The 18,286-nt window shown below is 42.9% G+C and overlaps 1 protein-coding gene across 2 annotated transcripts in view; it reads right to left on the bottom strand.

Annotated features, from left to right (window-relative positions):
- Nucleotides 1-18,286, bottom strand: part of SPATA5 (spermatogenesis associated 5) — a 460,802-nt gene that overhangs the window by 61,472 nt on the left and 381,044 nt on the right. The gene's annotated exons all lie outside the window — the stretch shown is intronic.

Genomic DNA, 18,286 nt, shown 5'->3' with positions numbered 1-18,286 from the left:
ATTCTCAATGGAACCAATTTACTAATAGTAGTAGTAGGTTAAAAATTAAGTTAATTAATGAATAATTAATAAAAGAAAATTTCATAAACTATTATTAAAATGGACTTGGGAATTGCTTATTCCTAGGATAAAGTTCTAACAAATATCTCTTGCCATATGAAATCAAGTTTGCAAAGAACTAGTCAAAGATATTCTCACCCTGTGGATATCGTGACTATTGCAAATACTTATTTTCTATTAAATATTAATAAATAATGCTTCTTATCTCTTATATAGGGCAATTCATCTTTGGCTTCTGATTCATTGTATCTCTCAATTTCTTCATATTTCAGAATTCATTATTATTTTTAACTTATCAATTCAATACTTTCATTAATAAACTTAGCTTAGTTCAGCTGTGTTGTTGCACTGCTCCCCACCAACGCGTTTCGAATCTTCTTCAGGGTGGGGCTAGTGCTGCAACAACATTGTCAGAATGGTTGCTGGATAAGTAGAGCGGTGGAGCTTAAAATGTTGTTGCAGCACTAGTCCCGTCCTGAAGAAGATTCGAAACGCGTTGGTGGGAGCAGTGCAACAACACAGCTGAACTAAGCTAAGTTTATTCATGAAAGTATTGAATTGATAAGTTAAAAATAATAATGAATTCTGAAATATGAAGAAACACTAAAACATTAATCTTTTTTTTCCCTGAAAATGAACATTTATAGTTGTGCTCATCATTAGTGTGTTTATCTTTGTTGACCATTTTTGGGGGAGAAAAAAGTCTAAAAGAAAACCATAGAAAACAACCATTGGGATGTGGGAGGGGCCAGCAGTTTTAGTAGACTGACCACAAAGACATCCCAGAAGAGCAGTGGGGCTTCTTAGGCAGCACCGCAGTGAACTTCACTTAAAAAGACCCAGGTACACATCTCAGCATAATTCCTTTACATTGTATGGTGAGCCCTCCAAAACCCACCCAAAACTAATGGAAGCTGAAACTTATAAGTAGATACAGTGGGATTTGGGTGGATTATGGAAGGCTCACATATTCCACCATAGGTGAGGTATGGGCCTGAATCTCCATCTCTATGGTTGACTACACCGCCCACTAGGCCATTTCAGGAACTTACTTGTTACTCTACTAAGACTGGTTTTAACACCTGAAGCTATCATACAGACAAGTATGTACTATATATAAAGTATTTATTCATTTATAACATTTCTAACCTGCTTAAACCTCAACAGTTTACAAATATATCAAATAACATCCATCATATATAAGGCCTTTGTATCACTCTATGGTATGGCCCCAACTTGAATACTGTGTGCAGTTCTGGTTGCCACATCTCAAAAAAGATATAGCAGAATTAGAAAAGGTACAGAGAAGGACGATAAAAATGATAAAAGGTTTGAGACGACTTCCCTATGAGGAAAGGCTAAAGTGGCTAGGGCTCGTCACCCTGGAGAAGAGACGGCTGTGGAGAGATATGATGGAGCTCTATAAAATAATGAGTGGAGTGGAAAGGGTTGATGTGAATCGCTTGTTCACTCTTTCCAAAAATACAATGAAGTGTTAGATTTAAAACAAACCGGAGAAAATATTTCTTCACATGTGTAATTAAACTTTGGAATTCATTGCCGGAGAATGTGGTGAAATCAGTTAGCTTAGCGGGGTTTAAAAAAGGTTTGGATAATTTCCTAAGAGAGAAATCCATAGGCCATTATTGAGATGGTTTGGGGAAATCCACTACTTATTCCTAGGATAAGCAGCATAAAATCTGTTTTACTACTTGGGATCTAGCTAGGGACTTGGGACCTGGGTTGGCCACTGTTGGAAACCAGATGCTGGGCTTGATGGACCTTTGGTCTGTCATGATCACTGCTCCACCTGATGGGGTCTACATTTGAAAAGGTTCAGTCATCCTTCTGCTTCCTATTCTACCTCCCTTTTCTCCTATTTAAATGAAAAGTTCTCGATGTGTCTGCAGGGCCTCGAGTTATCATTGTGTGTCTCTTTGCTTCTCTTGCTTGCTTTCTTTGTATAGCACTGCATACATCACCATATAAAAACGAATACACTCCACCTGCTCCCTCCAGTTTTGACACCATAGAGGCCATTTTGAAGATGCTGGGCTTTAGCTGGTTCTTGCTGTTTACGTCCATCTCCAGGGCACTGCACGCTGAATCCCTGTTGACCCTAGATTTGTACAGTTGTCCTGGGCTCTTGGCCAGCCTGTTCTTTCCCAGCCTCATTCTGTCGGTGAAAGTTCTGCTGAAAAAAATAGGAGGAAAGAGCCTTCCTTCCTACAAAGCGCCAAAGAAGCTAACACCCTTCCTTAGTGTTTCTTTAAAAAGATTCTCGTGGTATTTTAGGATGGAAAATGTATCCAGAATGCTAGGAGATGCCATGTTTTGTTTAAAATAAATAACACAAAAGCAGCCATTACGCAAAGACCGAAACCACACTCCCCGAGCGCCAATGCAATGGAAGATGGGTTTTCACTAGCATCATTGCACTTTTGCTAGAATGGCATTATGCTACCTTGGTCTCTCAATCAAAGAAAATGTGTAGTTTTTCAGGGCAACCTTCATCTCTAGAAGAAACATAAGACTAACCCCAGACTTCCAATTTCTGCATAACAGTGATCATTCCTAAATTCTTTGAAACCCAGAAAGATTGTACATTTCATGGAGAAGTGAAGTGATAAGAAAGGAGCAGGGAGATGTAATGGTTACTGCGGATGGGCAGACTGGATGGGCCATCAGGCCTTTATCTGACACCTTCTTTCACATCAAGCAGCATTGTGGGGTAAAGACCTAGATCAACTGCTTTCGCCCAGTACTTATGAGGAATTCAGAAATCGTCTAAAAACTCAACTGTTCCTAAAGTATCTAGACAACTGACCCACTCATCGTCTTTCTCCTCCATAGTGATTCCTCTGTCCTGTTAATCTCTTTCTCCTCAACAACGCATTTCCGGTCCTATTAACTCTCCTCTTCCCCCCTCTTAAATTCAATCAATTTGTACCTCGCTTAGTCTATTGTAAACCGCATGGAACTTAATGGTATTGCGGTATATAAACTGTTATTATTATTATTATCATGTTTCTATGTTTCCATAGCGTGTTAGCTCCAACTTTCCAGATCGCTAGTCTATTATTTTCTACTGCCTTCCTACACATAGATTCCAGCTACTTCCTTCAATGTGCCGCATCAGAAATCGGGGAAGATTGAAGCTACTTTTGGTCTGAACTCCGCTGCCAAAAGACCAAAGCAAGATCCGCCTTCTCCTTCTAAAGATCAGCAAAGTCTTACTCTGGATGACATTATGGCTGAGGAGTACCGGAAACAAATCTCTGCTCTCTTGGCTGAAATTAAAGATATCAAAGCTGAGATTGTCCAACTTACTGCCTGACTTTCAGCAGTGGAAACGTGTTTGGGTGTCTTGGAGTGAAAATATAAGTTACTAGGTGATGTGTCGGTGGTGCAGCAGCAGCGACCGAAAAGACATTGATCGCCTCGATTCGATTTTGGAGGATTATGGCAACAGAAGCAGAAGAAATAATTTACATATCCTTGGGCTTTATGAGAAATCTGAAGGAGGTGATCCACTGAAATCCTCAATCTATCGTTTAACAAGCCATTTGGGTTGGAGCAGACTCACCGTGTGCCGGAACATGCCTCAACTGGAAATCAACGTCCTTGTGTTGTATTCCTTAAAGTGCTTCGGTACCCACAGGTAGAAAAGATTCTGACTAAAATGCGTTCCCTGCATGAAATCCAATGGCAAGGCCAAATGATTTATATTACACCTGATTTTACGAAAGCTATGGCTGAAAAATGGTGCCAATTTTTGGCATTGGAGGCCTCACCTATAAGCTCTGAACATTTCTTAGGGCCTGCTTGCTCCCACTCACATAAAGATTACATAACAAAACATAAACTTACCTTTCACCCAGTGATCTAGATACATTCCTCCTTGAACAAGAAGCTCTTGTGTTCACGGATACCAGCACCAATATTTAATAAGGCTGAAGACTTGAGACCTATTTTATTCTCTGGTAATATGGTGGTCACAGTGATTTGCAACTATGGATTTTGTTCTTTACTCTGCTATGGCAGTTCATTTTTCACACTGAAACATAGAAACATGATGGCAGATAAAGGCCAAATGGCCCATCTAGGCTGCCCATCCGCAGTAACCATTATTTCTTCCTCTCACACCTTCTTGAATTTAGACACAGTCTCTGTCTCCACCACCTCTACTGGGAGACTCTTCCATGCATCTACCACTTTTTGTAAAAAGTATTTCCTTAGATTACTCCGGAGCCCATCACCTCTTAATGTCATCCTATGCCCTCTCATTCCAGAGTTTTCAAATGAAAGAGACTCAACTCATGCACATTTATATTACATAGGTATTTAAACCTCTCTTATCATATCTCCCCTCTCCCACATTTCCTCCAAAGTATACACATTGAGATCTTTAAGTCTGTCCCTATACGCATTATCACGAAGACCATACACTATTTTAGTAGCCTTCCTCTGGACCGACTCCATCCTTTTTATATCTTTTTGAAGGTGCGGCCTTCAGAATTGTAAGCATTATATTAAATGAGGTTTTCACTCTGTTAAAAATTACAAAGACTAGGGGATACTTGATGAAGTTATAGGGAAATATTTTTAAAACCAATAGGAAAAAATAGTTTTTCACTCAGAGAAGAGTTAAGGTCTGGATAGTGTAGCTGGTTTTAAGAAAGGTTTGGACAATTTCCTGGAGGAAAAGTCCATAGCTGGGGGAAACCACTCCTTGCCCTGAATCGGTAGCATGGAATGTTGCTACTCTGGGGATTCCGGAATCTTGCTATTCTTTGAGATGCTGGAATGTTGCTACTCCTTGGGTTTTGGCCAGGTACTAGGGACCTGGATTGGCCACCGTGAGAACGGGCTACTGGGCTTGATGGACCATTGGTCTGACCCAGTAAGGCTATTCTTATTTCTTAGTGCCCTGCCACTGACTGCCACAGTGTTCTGATGACCTGAGGGTTCGTTCTGAGCAAGTTTTTAGCTGGTGGGACTTTGGGATCCCTGTCAGCAAAGGTATTAATTTTTTAAGATTGGTGGGGGAGCAGGATGAGCTGTGTGGAGAGGAAATGCCTCATGCCTACCCACTGCACCTGTTGACTCATCTAAAAATTGCCTTCCGTCTATGCCACTTTGCTGACGGCAGCACACGCCTGCGCAAAGGGTTAATGCTATCTAGTGCCTATGTGGGAGAGAAGAAAAGTATGAAAAGGTGGGAAGCTCTGTGATCAATTCAGTTCACAATCCTGAGCTCTTTTCAAGCATTTGTGACACTTACCAGAGAAACACTGTATCTGTGCCAATAACACCCGAGCTAACTAATTGTGGCTTATGTTTGAGTGGGAGATGCTAATTCTTCAGTCAGAATGACCCCTCGGGCTTTACTACTCATACACGCCTGCCATTAGAGATTTTGTATAGCCACAATGAAAACCAGTAGCTTGCCAAGAGAAGCATATTAACAAGCTTTTGCCACTCATACACAAAGCTGGGGGGGGGGGGGGGGGGGGGAAGAATCCCCATGTCACCACATCCCTGCCTGCCCTGATAATGAAAGCAAGCACAGCAACCATTCACTCCGCTGACAAAAAAACAATGCCAACCACTTCCTGGATTCCCCCCTTGCTGGCTCACTTCCTCTTTATTTTTAAATGTGTATAATTTTATTAAAGGCATAAAGTTAGGGACGATCTATTACATAGCGCTATAGAAAGGTTTGGACAATTTCCTGGAGGAAAAGTCCATAGTCTGTTATTGAGAAAGACACGGGGGAAGCCATTGCTTGCCCTGGATCGGTACCATGGAATGTTGCTACTCTGGGGATTCTAGAATCTTGTTACTCTCTGGGATTCCGGAATCTTGCTATTCTTTCAGATTCTGTATGGAATGTTGCTACTCTTTGGGATTGGAATCTTGCTATTCTTTGAGATGTTGGAATGTGGCCAGGTACTAGGGACCTGAATAGGCCACTGTGAGAACGGGCTACTGGGCTTCATGGACCTTTGGTCTGACCCACTAAGGCTATTCTTATAAATGGTAATAGCAGTAGTAATGTTAAAGCTATAGATTCATAGAATACAATTCAACTACAGTAGGCCACAGGAACATATAGATAAAGAAGTTGAAGTTGAATAAAAATTTGTATACCACCTATCAGTCTTCTAAGTGGTTTGTACATAATAAAATTGGGTAACATACATTAAAATATACAGGACCTACTGGAACGATAGGATTAAGGAAAGAGAGCCATATAGGGGAAATACAAAAGGAAGGGGGGATCCCATCTGATAAGCAAAGCAGAAATGAAGATAATGTTTCATAAGGGAAGTGCATTAGAGGTGGAACGCATCTCTAAAAAGTTTTATTTTAGTTTTCCTTTGAAACGATCTGGCATGGGTTCATCCCGTCGTTCCGGGGGTAAATGAGTTCCAAAGAGACGGGGCTGTGACGGAGAAGTTTGTTGCCCGTGTAGTGCTAATAATATGGAGAGATGGAACCGTTCAAAGATTTCGTGGTTGTGATCTCCGTGTTCTAGCTGGGGGTGTAGAGAATTAGAAAACGGTTTAAGAATTCTGGCTGGTTGTTACGGAGTGTTCTGAACGTTAAAAGGATGATTTTGTAGGTTATTCACGAATGAGTTAGGGGGGGCTACCACATATTAGTGGGGTGGTTACATAGAAACATAGAAAGATAGAACATGACGGCAGAAAAGGGCCACGGCCCATCTAGTCTGCCCACACTAATGGCCCACCCCCTAACTACCTCCATGAAGAGATCCCACATGCCAATCCCATCTTTTCTTAAAATCTGGCACGCTGCTGGCCTCAATTACCTGTTGTGGAAGATTATTCCAGCGATCAACCACCCTTTCGGTGAAGAAATATTTTCTGGTGTCGCCATGAAATTTCCCGCCCCTGATTTTCAACGGATGCCCTCTTGTTGCCGTGGGCCCTTTAAGGAAAAAGAGATCCTCTTCCACCTCGATACGGCCTGTGACATATTTGAACGTCTCGATCATGTCTCCCCTCTCTCTGCGTTCCTCGAGTGAGTACAGCTGCAACTTACCCAGTCGTTCCTCATACGGGAGATCCTTGAGACCTGAGACCATCCTGGTGGCCATTCGCTGAACCGACTCAACTCTCCGCACATCTTTTTGATAATGCGGCCTCCAGAATTGTACACAGTATTCCAGATGGGGGTCTCACCATGGATCTGTACAACGGTATTATGACCTCGGGCTTACGGCTGATGAAACTTCTACGGATACAGCCCATGATTTGTCTAGCCCTGGATGAAACTTTCTCCACTTGATTGGCAGTCTTCATGTCTTCGCTAATGACAACCCCCAAGTCACGTTCTGCTACAGTCCTTGCTAGGATCTCACCATTTAGGGTGCAAGTCCTGCATGGATTTTTTGCCGCCAAGGTGCATGACCTTGCATTTTTTGGCATTGAAACTTAGTTGCCAAGTCTTTGACCAATGCTCCAGCAGGAGTAGGTCCTGCGTCATACTGTCGGGCATTGAGCTTTTGTCGGGCACTATGCTTTCATCTGTTGTGCGGTTACCTACTATGTTGCATAGTTTGGTGTCATCGGTGAATAATGTAATTTTACCTCGAAGCCCCTCAGCCAAGTCTCTTACGAAGATGTTAAATAGGATCGGGCCCAAGACTGAGCCCTGCGGCACTCCGCTGATCACCTCCGTCGAATCGGAGAGGGCACCGTTTACCACCACCCTCTGAAGTCTACCTCTAAGCCAGTCCCTAACCCATGCGGTTAATGTTTCACCCAGTCCCATCGAACCCATCTTGCTCAATAACCTGCGGTGTGAGACGCTATCAAATGCTTTGCTGAAGTCCAAGTACATGATGTCCAGGAAAGCTTTTTTGAAACGCAAGGGGTGAGTGCAATTGATTGGCTTATGAGGCAGAACGCATCAATGGTTTGAGTCCTTCTTAACTGCTAGATCATTTTTAGTCTGTGCCAATAACACCTGGCTTATGTAACTTTTCCCTGTTATTACACAGATCTCCTCCTTAATGTATTGTCACTTCTTCCCCTCCTTCTGTGATGTAACTTTTCCCCATAATGTTGCATGGGCCTCTTATCTTGTAAATTGCCTTGAACCTATTCTGGAGAAGTGTGATTAAGAAATCCTGATTAGATTAGATTCGACCAGAGCCCAGAATCAGTTTCTTTTAAGTTCTCTCTCTTTAGTGTCCTCCAGGGCGCCATCGTTTCCCCCACATGCTTCAATATGAACTTAACTTCCTTGAACTCATTATCCAAAGATGCAAAATGTCATCTTTTTGCAGACGATATCAAGCTCATCATGAGGATAAACATGGATCAGATGGAGGGACTTAGTGTGTAAACAGATGTCTGGAGGAAATAGGAACTTTATTGTGTCATAATGAATTGAATCCAACTAAATCTGAGGTCCTCTGAATTTCTAGAAGAAGGATTAAAGCAGTGGTCTCAAACTCGAACCCTTAGTGGGGCCACATTTTGGATTTGTAGTACTTGGAGGGCCGCAGAAAAAAATAGTTAATGTCTTATTAAAGAAATGACAACTTTGCATGAGGTAAAACTATAGTTTATAAATCTTTCCTTTAACAGTTAAAGGAAAGATTTATAAACTATAAAGAGTTTTAATTTATGCAAAATTGTCATTAACTATTTTTTCTGCAGCCCTCACATTTAAAGTTTAATATCTTTCCTTTCTCAAAACTGACACATTTCAATCACTATATTGAAAATAAAATCATTTTCCCTACCTTTGTTGTCTGGTGACTTTATTTTTCTGTGCATTTAACTATGTTTCCAGGGTCTTCTTGTCCTTTGACTGGTTTTCTCTCCATCTTCACTTTCTGCCTTGCATCCATCTTTGAAATTAACTGCTTTCTTTTCAAAATCTACGTTTCCATGTCTTACCTTCCCTTCTGTCTCTCTCTTCTTCTGTCCCTATTTCCATGGTCTGACATCTCTTTCTTTCCTTTATCTCCCTCCCTCCTTCCTTCCTTCCTTTCCCCTGGTCTGGCATCTGTCTCCTTCCCTCCCCCAACTTTTTATTTCTTTCACCCAGCCCCCTTCTTTCTTTCTCTCTCTCTCTCCGTGCCCCCTTTCTTTCTTTCTCCATGCTACTTTCTGTCTGTGCCCCGTCTCCCTTCTTTCTTTCTTTCTGTCTCCCTGTCCCCCCTTTCTTTCTTTACTTCTCCCTGCCCTCCCCCAAGCCACTACCATCAGGGAACAGGCTGCCACCGCCGCAATCGGGGAACAGGCCAGCACCCGAGGTCTTACTTCTCCCTGCCCTCCCCCAAGCCACTACCATCGGGGAACAGGCCGCGCCGACGTCTTAACTCTCCCTGCTTATCTTCCCCAGCGCGGGGCCGACCAATTCTCGCCACCCGACGTCAATTCTAATGTCAGGGAGGGACTTCCGGGCCAGCCAGGCAGCTGTTACACCAGGTGTAATTGTGGGGAGAGACGCAGGGAATAGTGGATGGCAATGTTGATGAGGCTGGGAGGGTCATAGGAAGTGCTAGAATGATACTGCAGCAAGGCTTGCTTGTAAGAAATGAGGATGGAGTGGCCACTGAGGTTGAGGGTTCAAGCCCCACGCTGCTCTTTGTGACCCTGGGAAAGTCACTTCATCCTCCATTTTGAGCACCTGTATGTAAACCACTTTGACAACTTCCATTGATAGGCAGCATATAAATAATGTATTCATGATAATATTGTCACTGCCTGCCTTAACACTAATTTTAAATTGTAACTGGATTTTTATCCTTCAAAATACTACTACTATTTATCATTTCTATAGTGCTGAAAGGCGTTCGCAGTACTATACATTTAACATGTAATAGATGGTCCCTGCTCAGAAGAGCATACAATCTAATTTGGACAGACAGGACATATAGGGGTTGAGGAGTTAATTGCAGAGAGAATGATAGGATGGACATATCTTATGGTGAGTGGGAGTTGGGAGTTGAAAGCAGCCACAAAAAGGTGGGTTTTTAGCTTGAATTTGAATACTGGGAAGGAGCAAGAGAGAAGGGTTGGAGTCTGGATTTGGCAGTGGAAGAGAAGGGTATGGATAGGAGAGACTTGCTCAAAGGAGTTCACGGGGAGTGGGGTGGGAGAATAGGGGGGAGATAAGTGTGAAGGGATATTGAGTAGCTGCAGAGTGAATGTACTTGTAGGTCCCTCTCCAAACCCAACATGACATAATCGCACTAATCTACTTGTATCTAACTCAACTGTATGGTACTTCAAACTGCTGTAGTGTAATTTCATGACAGCTCAATGTTCCCCTTTATTGAATGATTACTACCTCTACTATCTCTGGTAACTACCTCATAGTATACTGCTTAGGGTTACAGACATCTGGGAAAACCCGGAGGGATTTCCAAAACACTGCCCTATACCCTGTCCTGTCCTACTGCTAGACCACCAGAGGGGGTACAGGGTATGGCGGTAGGACAGGGTACACCATTTGGTTCACAATTTTTTTTCCTTTGTTTTTCCTCCTCTACAGGTGAGTGCGTCTTATGGTCAGGTGCGTCTTATAGAGCGAAAAATACAGTACTTTTAAAACAATTCTTGCCAAGGCCCCATCTTTCATTGACAGACTTCTGATACCATACGCCCCCATTCAGATCAAATGATCAGCATTTATTAACAGTCCATTCTCTCAAAGTCATTAATACAAGACGACAATATATTTTTTCAGTCACTGCACCTCAAACATGGAACTCTCTTTCCACTTATTTAAGAGAGGAATGTTTTCTCGACAGGTTCAAGAGCTATTTTAAATGTTTTCTTTTTAAGGATGCCTTCGATCTCTGACTCTTTAAGCTACGATAAGCTCCTTTCCGAGCTTAACTCTATTTCATAACCCTTTTCTTTTTTTCGCTTTCTCCTTTTCCTTTCTCAAATCCCTACCTTATATTTTTCCCATATCCGTTGCTTTCCATTTTATATTGCATTTCTTACCTCCCTTCCCCATAGTCTCATATATTGTACTTCCTTGAATGTCTTTAAACCTTTTATTTCTTGAACATCTCTTAGAAGTAAGATTAAAGGATTAATCAAATTTTAAATAAAACTTGAAATTTTATATTGCATTGTAATTTCTAAATGTAATGTCAAATTCTTGATTTGTAAGTTGCTTTGAACCTAGATAGGCACAGAGCGATCCAGAAATTAAAGATTAGATTAGATTAGTAAGAGGAGTTTGAACTGTATTCCTCCTAAAAAGGGTAGGGCCAAGTGATTTTAAGAAGTCTTCCTTCAATTACTGGAACTTATTATTTGACCTACCAAAATGTACAGATATGTCCAAAAGATGACAAAGAGGATATTTTTTTCTTTCTCTTCTTAAACTTTCATCAAAAAGTACCTGAGATAACTGTTCCAATTTTTCACTTGATGGTTCCAGAGGTAGAATAGGGCCTTTAAATCCCTAAAGTTCAAGAATAATATCACAAAGTTATTCAGAAGGCTTTAAACAAACCCCTTTACAACTTCCTCCCCTCCCAGTACTAAAGATGACTCTATCTTGACAGCATCCCAGTCTGGGTGTTTGCAGAAAGTCATACTATGAAACCATTTGCCACATAACCTTCTGGTCTGTTATGACACCAAGAGAGCTCCATCCCAATCCCTCCCAAATCTATTGGTCTTCCGCCTTGTTGCCTACTGCAGGGGTTAAAACGTTGGAACGTAATGCTACTGTCCCCAAGATCCCGCCAATGAGCACAGGATTCCATGGAAAGATTCTTTAGACTAATAGACTATTTCAGCTCAGGTTTCATGCCCTGAAACCACTGGATGAGAGTAAACCCTTTGAACTCTAGCCTGTTTTTTTTTCTGCATTACATGCCCATGGTTATCATTCAGAATTATTTTTCAATCAACTAGGCACAAAGCAATGGTGGCTATTATCATCTACAGTTCAAATTCCTCTTATTGACCTACAAAATCAGTGGTGTAGAAAGGGGGGTGCAGACCGCCTTGGGGGCACTGGCTCCTCTCTGCTCCGTCCTACCATACCATGCCACCCTCGCGCCATCCCTTCCCCCACCCCATACCTCTAATGCGAGCAACTTCTGCCTTTTGCTCATGCCAGCCTGGTTGTTAAGTGGAACATTATAGGTTTCAAACAGCCGACTGTCTTCTGGTCCACTGATGTATGTTATATTGTGGATGTGAGGGTAATGTAGCTCTTGTTCTCAGTTTGGATTTCAGTTGCTTTTGTAAACTGCGCAAAGAAGCGCATCTTTGGCTTGCGTCTTAGGCAGGAGTATAGGGAAGCAGAGCGACTCTCCCATGCAGGCCCAACTCACTGCCCCCCCCCCCTACACACACACCTTAGAAAAGATAATTCTATTCAAAGGAACCTGGAATTAGAATTATTCCTGACATCTAATTGCCCAGGGATCTGCCTAAATCCAAAGCCTATTTTTTAATTTTAGGCCAAGCAATTTATTCCTCTTCCTTCATGACTGTCTAACAAAACCTAAACAGGCTTCTACTGAGGAAAATGTTATATTTTGGATACACTGCTTTTCTGTGGTACTACCAAAGCACCTTACATATTACTTCCAGGTACGTTACTTTCTCAGTTACTCGTGGTCTCACCATCTAGTCTTTGCACCTGGAGCAACGGAAGCTTAAATGGTTTAGCCAAGGTCATGAAGAGCTTCATGGTTCCTAGGCCATTGTGTAAACCGTTAGGGTACTACGTATAAAACGATAATCCTTCATCCACAATCACCTCTGGGGTTTCTCCCTTATTTTAATTTGTTTCAGATATCCCAATGATAGTTCTTGGTCAGGCCAGAATGTGCTCCTCCTGAGTCTACAGCAGGCATTGTTGGTAAGTGAAAGCCAACACTCCCTTTCTCGGGGGGCTGTGGACCCTGCTTCTGCAGCCCTCCCCACTCCGGCTAGCCCAGAATCAAACCTAGACCCCTGCAGGTGATTTGTGACTAGTTCTGAAACAGATTGGTCATGTACACTTTATATTTCTTTAGTGTTTTGCATTTTTCAATGTACCATACGAATATATGGAACAACTGGAAAAGTGAATTATTGGCCCAGAGGCGTAAAAGAGACTTTTCTTCCTTTCTTTCAGCACAGGCGAGTCATCCATCACTTCGCAGAGATACTTCCTGTTTTCAAGCAGCTGGGAAGTCCTGACTTCCAACCCAAATACCAGATTTGGCAAAGCTCTCTCTGCGCTGAGAGATGCTTCTATAATCACGTCATCCCACCTAAAGTGTTTGGTTAAAAGGGAGCAAGCAGAAGAGGGGGAAGGGGTCGAGAGGAGGGGAAAACAAGGCAGGAGAGGAAATGCCATAGCTGCAGCAGCTGAAGGCCAGAGGTGAGCAAACGTTTGACAGATGTTACTCTATAACCTCAAACTGACATGCAAGGAAAATAAAAAAAAAAAAAAAAAGAATCCAAGCTCTCCTTAGATAGGATCTCTTGAACTTTTGCCAAGGACTACAAGTCTATTCAGAAGCTTTTGGAAAGTGGTAAGACAGTGTTTTTCTTCCCCCCTCTAAAACCACTGCAGAATGATTAAATTACCAGGGCTGGCTCAAGACTTGTGCAGAGTGCCAGGCCTGGAATGACAGCAGAAAGACAGCCTAGTCTCTGCTTCTTCCGATGGAGACCTTCTCCCTCGCCTCCTGCCAGAATGTCATCCAAGCGGCACGGCACGCATTTCTCTCCAGAGTAAAGACAAGCTATGGGCAAACATTTTCAAAATCTATTTCTGATTATTTCTCAAGATTCCCACCTAGTCCAACAATTTCTGCATGAAGACTAATGCTGACACTTACATCACACATTTCGGCATCGATATGCGGCCAACTTGGGTTTGAGACTGCTGTAGGAAGCAGAAACCCGAGGTACAATTATATGATGGGAGGGATGTTAGTGAATGAGAGTACCCAAGAAAGGGACTTGGGGGTAATGGTGGACATGACAATGAAGCTGACGGCACAGTGCGCAGCGGCTGCTAAGAGAGCGAATAGAATGCTAGGTATAATCAAGATGGGTATTACAACCAGAACGAAAGAAGTTATCCTGCCGCTGTACCGGGCAATGGTGCGTCCGCATCTTCAGTACTGCGTCCAATATTGGTCACCGTACCTTAAGAAGGATATAGCGCTACTCGAGAGAGTTCAGAGGAGAGCGACGCGTCTGATAAAGGGGATGGAAAACCTTTCATACGCTGAGAGATTGGAGAAACTGGGTCTCTTTTCCCTGGAGAAGAGGAGACTTAGAGGGGATATGATAGAGACTTACAAGATCATGAAGGGCATAGAGAGAGTAGAGAGGGACAGATTCTTCAAACTTTCGAATAATAAAAGAACAAGAGGGCATTCGGAAAAAAGTTGAAAGGGGACAGATTCAAAACGAATGCTAGGAAGTTCTTCTTTACCCATCGTGTGGTGGACACCTGGAATGTGCTTCCAGAGGATGTTATAGGGCAGAGTACGATACTGGGGTTTAAGAAAGGATTGGACAATTTCCTGCTGGAAAAGGGGATAGAGGGGTATAGATAGAAGATTACTGCACAGGTCCTGGACCTGTTGGGCCGCCGCATGAGCGGACTGCTGGGCGCGATGGACCTCAGGTCTGACCCAGTGGAGGCATTACTTATGTTCTCATGTTCTTGAAGAACCAGAGGTGATACCCCATGAATGGTTAAAGGTGGCTGCTGCTGTGACATCGCCTTCACGGCTGGGAAAGGGTTTTGGTGCCACCACGAAACTAAGGGGAGAAGAATTCCATACATATTTTCTGCTATCAAAGTTGTTTTTGGGTGTATTACAAAAATTCTTTCAGGTATATTAGTGAAAGGAGGAAGGAAGAAAATCCTGGAGAAGGATCGCGATTGGCTGGAGAATGGAGTGGATACCGCACTGTTCACAGAAGAAAGTATCTATGAAGAACTTGAAAAATTGAAGGTGGACAAAGCCTTGGGACCAGGTGGGATCCATCCCAGGAAGGTTCTGGAGGATCCACTTAAAGATTTGTTCAATAAATCCTTGGAGATGGGAGAGGTTCTGTGGGATTGGAGAAGAAAGGATGTGGTCCCTCTTCACCAAAGTTATCGCACAGATGAAGTAGGAAACGTTGCTGAAAGAAAGGATAATGAATTGCCTAGAATTCAATAGGCTACAAGATCCGAGCAGGGCTGCTTTAATACATGCTGGGGCCCAGGGCAGAAATTTAGCAGTGGGGGGCCTCCTCTTCTACCTGGCCCATCCCCCAATTTCCCCACCTACCATTACTACCATATATATAGGGTTACCAGATGTCCGGATTTCCTTTTGAGGACATGTCTGGGATCCGGACGGCCTTTCAAAACCCAGCACTTTGTCCAGGTTTTGAAAAGCTGTGTCAGGCAGGGAGGAAGTCCGTGCGTGCACGTGATGTCATCACGTAGCGTCTGAGCATGCGCGGACTTCCTACCTGCCCAACAAGGGCAGTGGGGGGCAGGGCTAGGACGGGCTTGGGGGCGGGATTAGGGTGGGCCTGGGGGCAGAGCTAGGGATCCGGATTTTCCAAAAGGAAAATCTGTCAACCCTACATATGTAAAACAACTTGAAATGACTTCTTCACAAACAAAACACACACAGACCTTCACCAAGGGCACACCAATGGATCACAAATTAGAAATAGAAATATGAATACCAAAACTGAGCTGGAAAGCCCCAAAAGCTAAACTCGGCAAGTACTTCATTTTGTACCGAACATAATCAGTGACAAAACCATGAAAGGGGGCTAGGCCTCTCACCTCCTCCTCAGGTCCAGTGACCAGAACTTTCCAAGTTCTTCGGCTGGCAGCAGTATTTCAGAGCTTCTGCTGCTGCCGCCTCCCTCCCCCACCCCCAGTTTGGATTTCATGCATGAGAAAGCTGCCACTAGCTGCAAAGCTTGGAGATTTCTGGTTGCTGGACTGGAGGAAGAGGTCTTTGGTTGGCATGGCCACTGAACACAATGCACATATCTCAAAGCTAAAATATTCCATTTAATAAATTCAAAATGAAACACTTTTAGAACATAAGAACATAAGAATAGCCCTACTGGGTCAAACCAATGGTCCATCAAGCCCAGTAGCCCTTTCTCATGGTGGCCAATCCAGGTCACTAGCGCCTGGCCAAAACCCAAGGAGTAGCAACATTCCATGCTACCAATCCAGGGCAAGCAGTGGCTTCCCCCTTGTCTTTCTCAATAACAGACTATGGACTTTTCTTCCAGGAACTTGTTTTTCTATAATCTTGGTTCCAGTTTCTCTTTCTGTTTTTTGTCTGTCTTCTACTAATTCTCTTTCCAGTTTCTGCTGTCTGGTTTTTCTCCTCTTCTCCTTTGTTCCATTCCCTTCTAATGCCTGTTTCCAACATATTGATTTTTCCCTTTCAGCATTCTTTCCTGCCTGTCCACTCAAATCTCACCCTCTCCTTCTTTTTAAATTTTCATCTATCAATTTTCCATCTCCTCTCATTCTCTAGCTCTCCCATTTCCCATCTCACTCCTGTTCCAGCCTATTTCCTTCTATCTACTCCCCACTACCACATTTCTACCACTGTACTAACTGTTCCCTCACTCATCTTTTTGTCATCCTTCTTTTGACCTCGTCTACATGGCTCACCACTTCTAGAATCCTCCTCCCTCTCTCTACTCGTCAGGCTATATTTTTCTGTCCCTTTCTCGCCATCTCCTAGCATCTTCTTATCCCACCTATCTTCCCTTCTGCCCTCCCATGGGCCCATCTCTCATCCTCTCTCCCCATAGTCCAACATCTCTCCCTCTGTTTTGTTGTTCTTCCCTCCTTCCTTGATGCTGAACAATGAGAGGAAGGGGGAAAAAAAAGAGATGCTGCATCTCTCTCTCCCTTCTACCCCAGACCTAAAATTTCCCTCCCTCCCTTCTTTCCATCCTCAGACCCAACTTTTCTCCTTTTCTCTTCCCAACTGCCCTCCCATCCCATATCTCTTCCTGCCTCCTCCTTCCCACAAGTCCACCATCTGCCCCTTTCTCTTAACAACTACCCTCTCCTTCCCTATTTTTCCCTCACCCCACCAGGTTCACCATCTCTCCCTTTCTCTTTTCAACTACCCTACCTTCCCATTCTATAGCTCTCCTTCCCTCTGCACTAGTGCTGCCCAATTCAGGAAAAAAAATTTTGATTCGATTCGATTCAGCCTACTGAATTGGTTTTTCGATTCGATTCTATTTTCCTGCCCAATTGGGTGTTTTTTTTTTTCAGACATCCTGGTAAGTTTATTTTATAGCCTTTTCACCCCTTTTATACCCTCTTCACCCCCTTTGCCTTCTCCTAACCACACTGGCGCTGTGGTGTAAACAAAATAAACAAACAAAAAAGACTTTTCCTCTCTCTCTTAAATCCTAGCTTACATTTTCTTTTAATTATTGCAGTTCATCCCCCCTTTCCTTTTGTACCTGTATCGGATTTTTGTAAGTATATATTAATTTGTATTAATTTATTATACTGTTTCCCCCATTTTAAATTTGTAATACGCTTTGAAATACTTGACAAAGCGTGTACATCAAATTTTAATACGAACTTGAAACTTGCTTCATCACATGCCCTCTAGTCCTAGTATTTTGGAAGTGAACAAGTGATTCACATCTACTCTTTCCACTCCATTCATTATTTTATGCACCTCTATCATATCACCCCTGAGCTGTCTCTTCTCTAGCCGCTGTAACCTCTTCTCATAGGGAAGTTGACCTATCCCTTTTATCATTTTTGTTGCCCTTCTCTGTACCTTTTCTAATTCCATTATATCTTTTTGAGATACGGCGACCGGAACTGCAAACAGTGTTTGAGGTACAGCCGTACCATAGCATTTTCATCTTTCTTTTCCATTCCTTTCCTGATAACTCCTTGCACTTTGAGAACTTGCTCGATTTTGGTCACCACATCTCAAAATAGATACAGCAAAATTAAAAAAGATAAGGAGACGGGCAACCAAAATGATTAAGATGACAGAACAAATTGCAAATGGAAAGGCTAAAGAGGTTGGCTAAGGTTTGAGACTGCTGTAGGAAGCAGAAACCCGAGGTACAATTATATGATGGGAGGGATGTTAGTGAATGAGAGTACCCAAGAAAGGGACTTGGGGGTAATGGTGGACATGACAATGAAGCTGACGGCACAGTGCGCAGCGGCTGCT

This window comes from Geotrypetes seraphini, chromosome 1 (assembly GCF_902459505.1).
Source record: "Geotrypetes seraphini chromosome 1, aGeoSer1.1, whole genome shotgun sequence".
Lineage (NCBI taxonomy): Eukaryota > Metazoa > Chordata > Amphibia > Gymnophiona > Dermophiidae > Geotrypetes > Geotrypetes seraphini.
The sequence above is the reverse complement of the archived record's forward strand: the minus strand, read 5'-3'. Positions and strand labels throughout refer to the sequence as shown.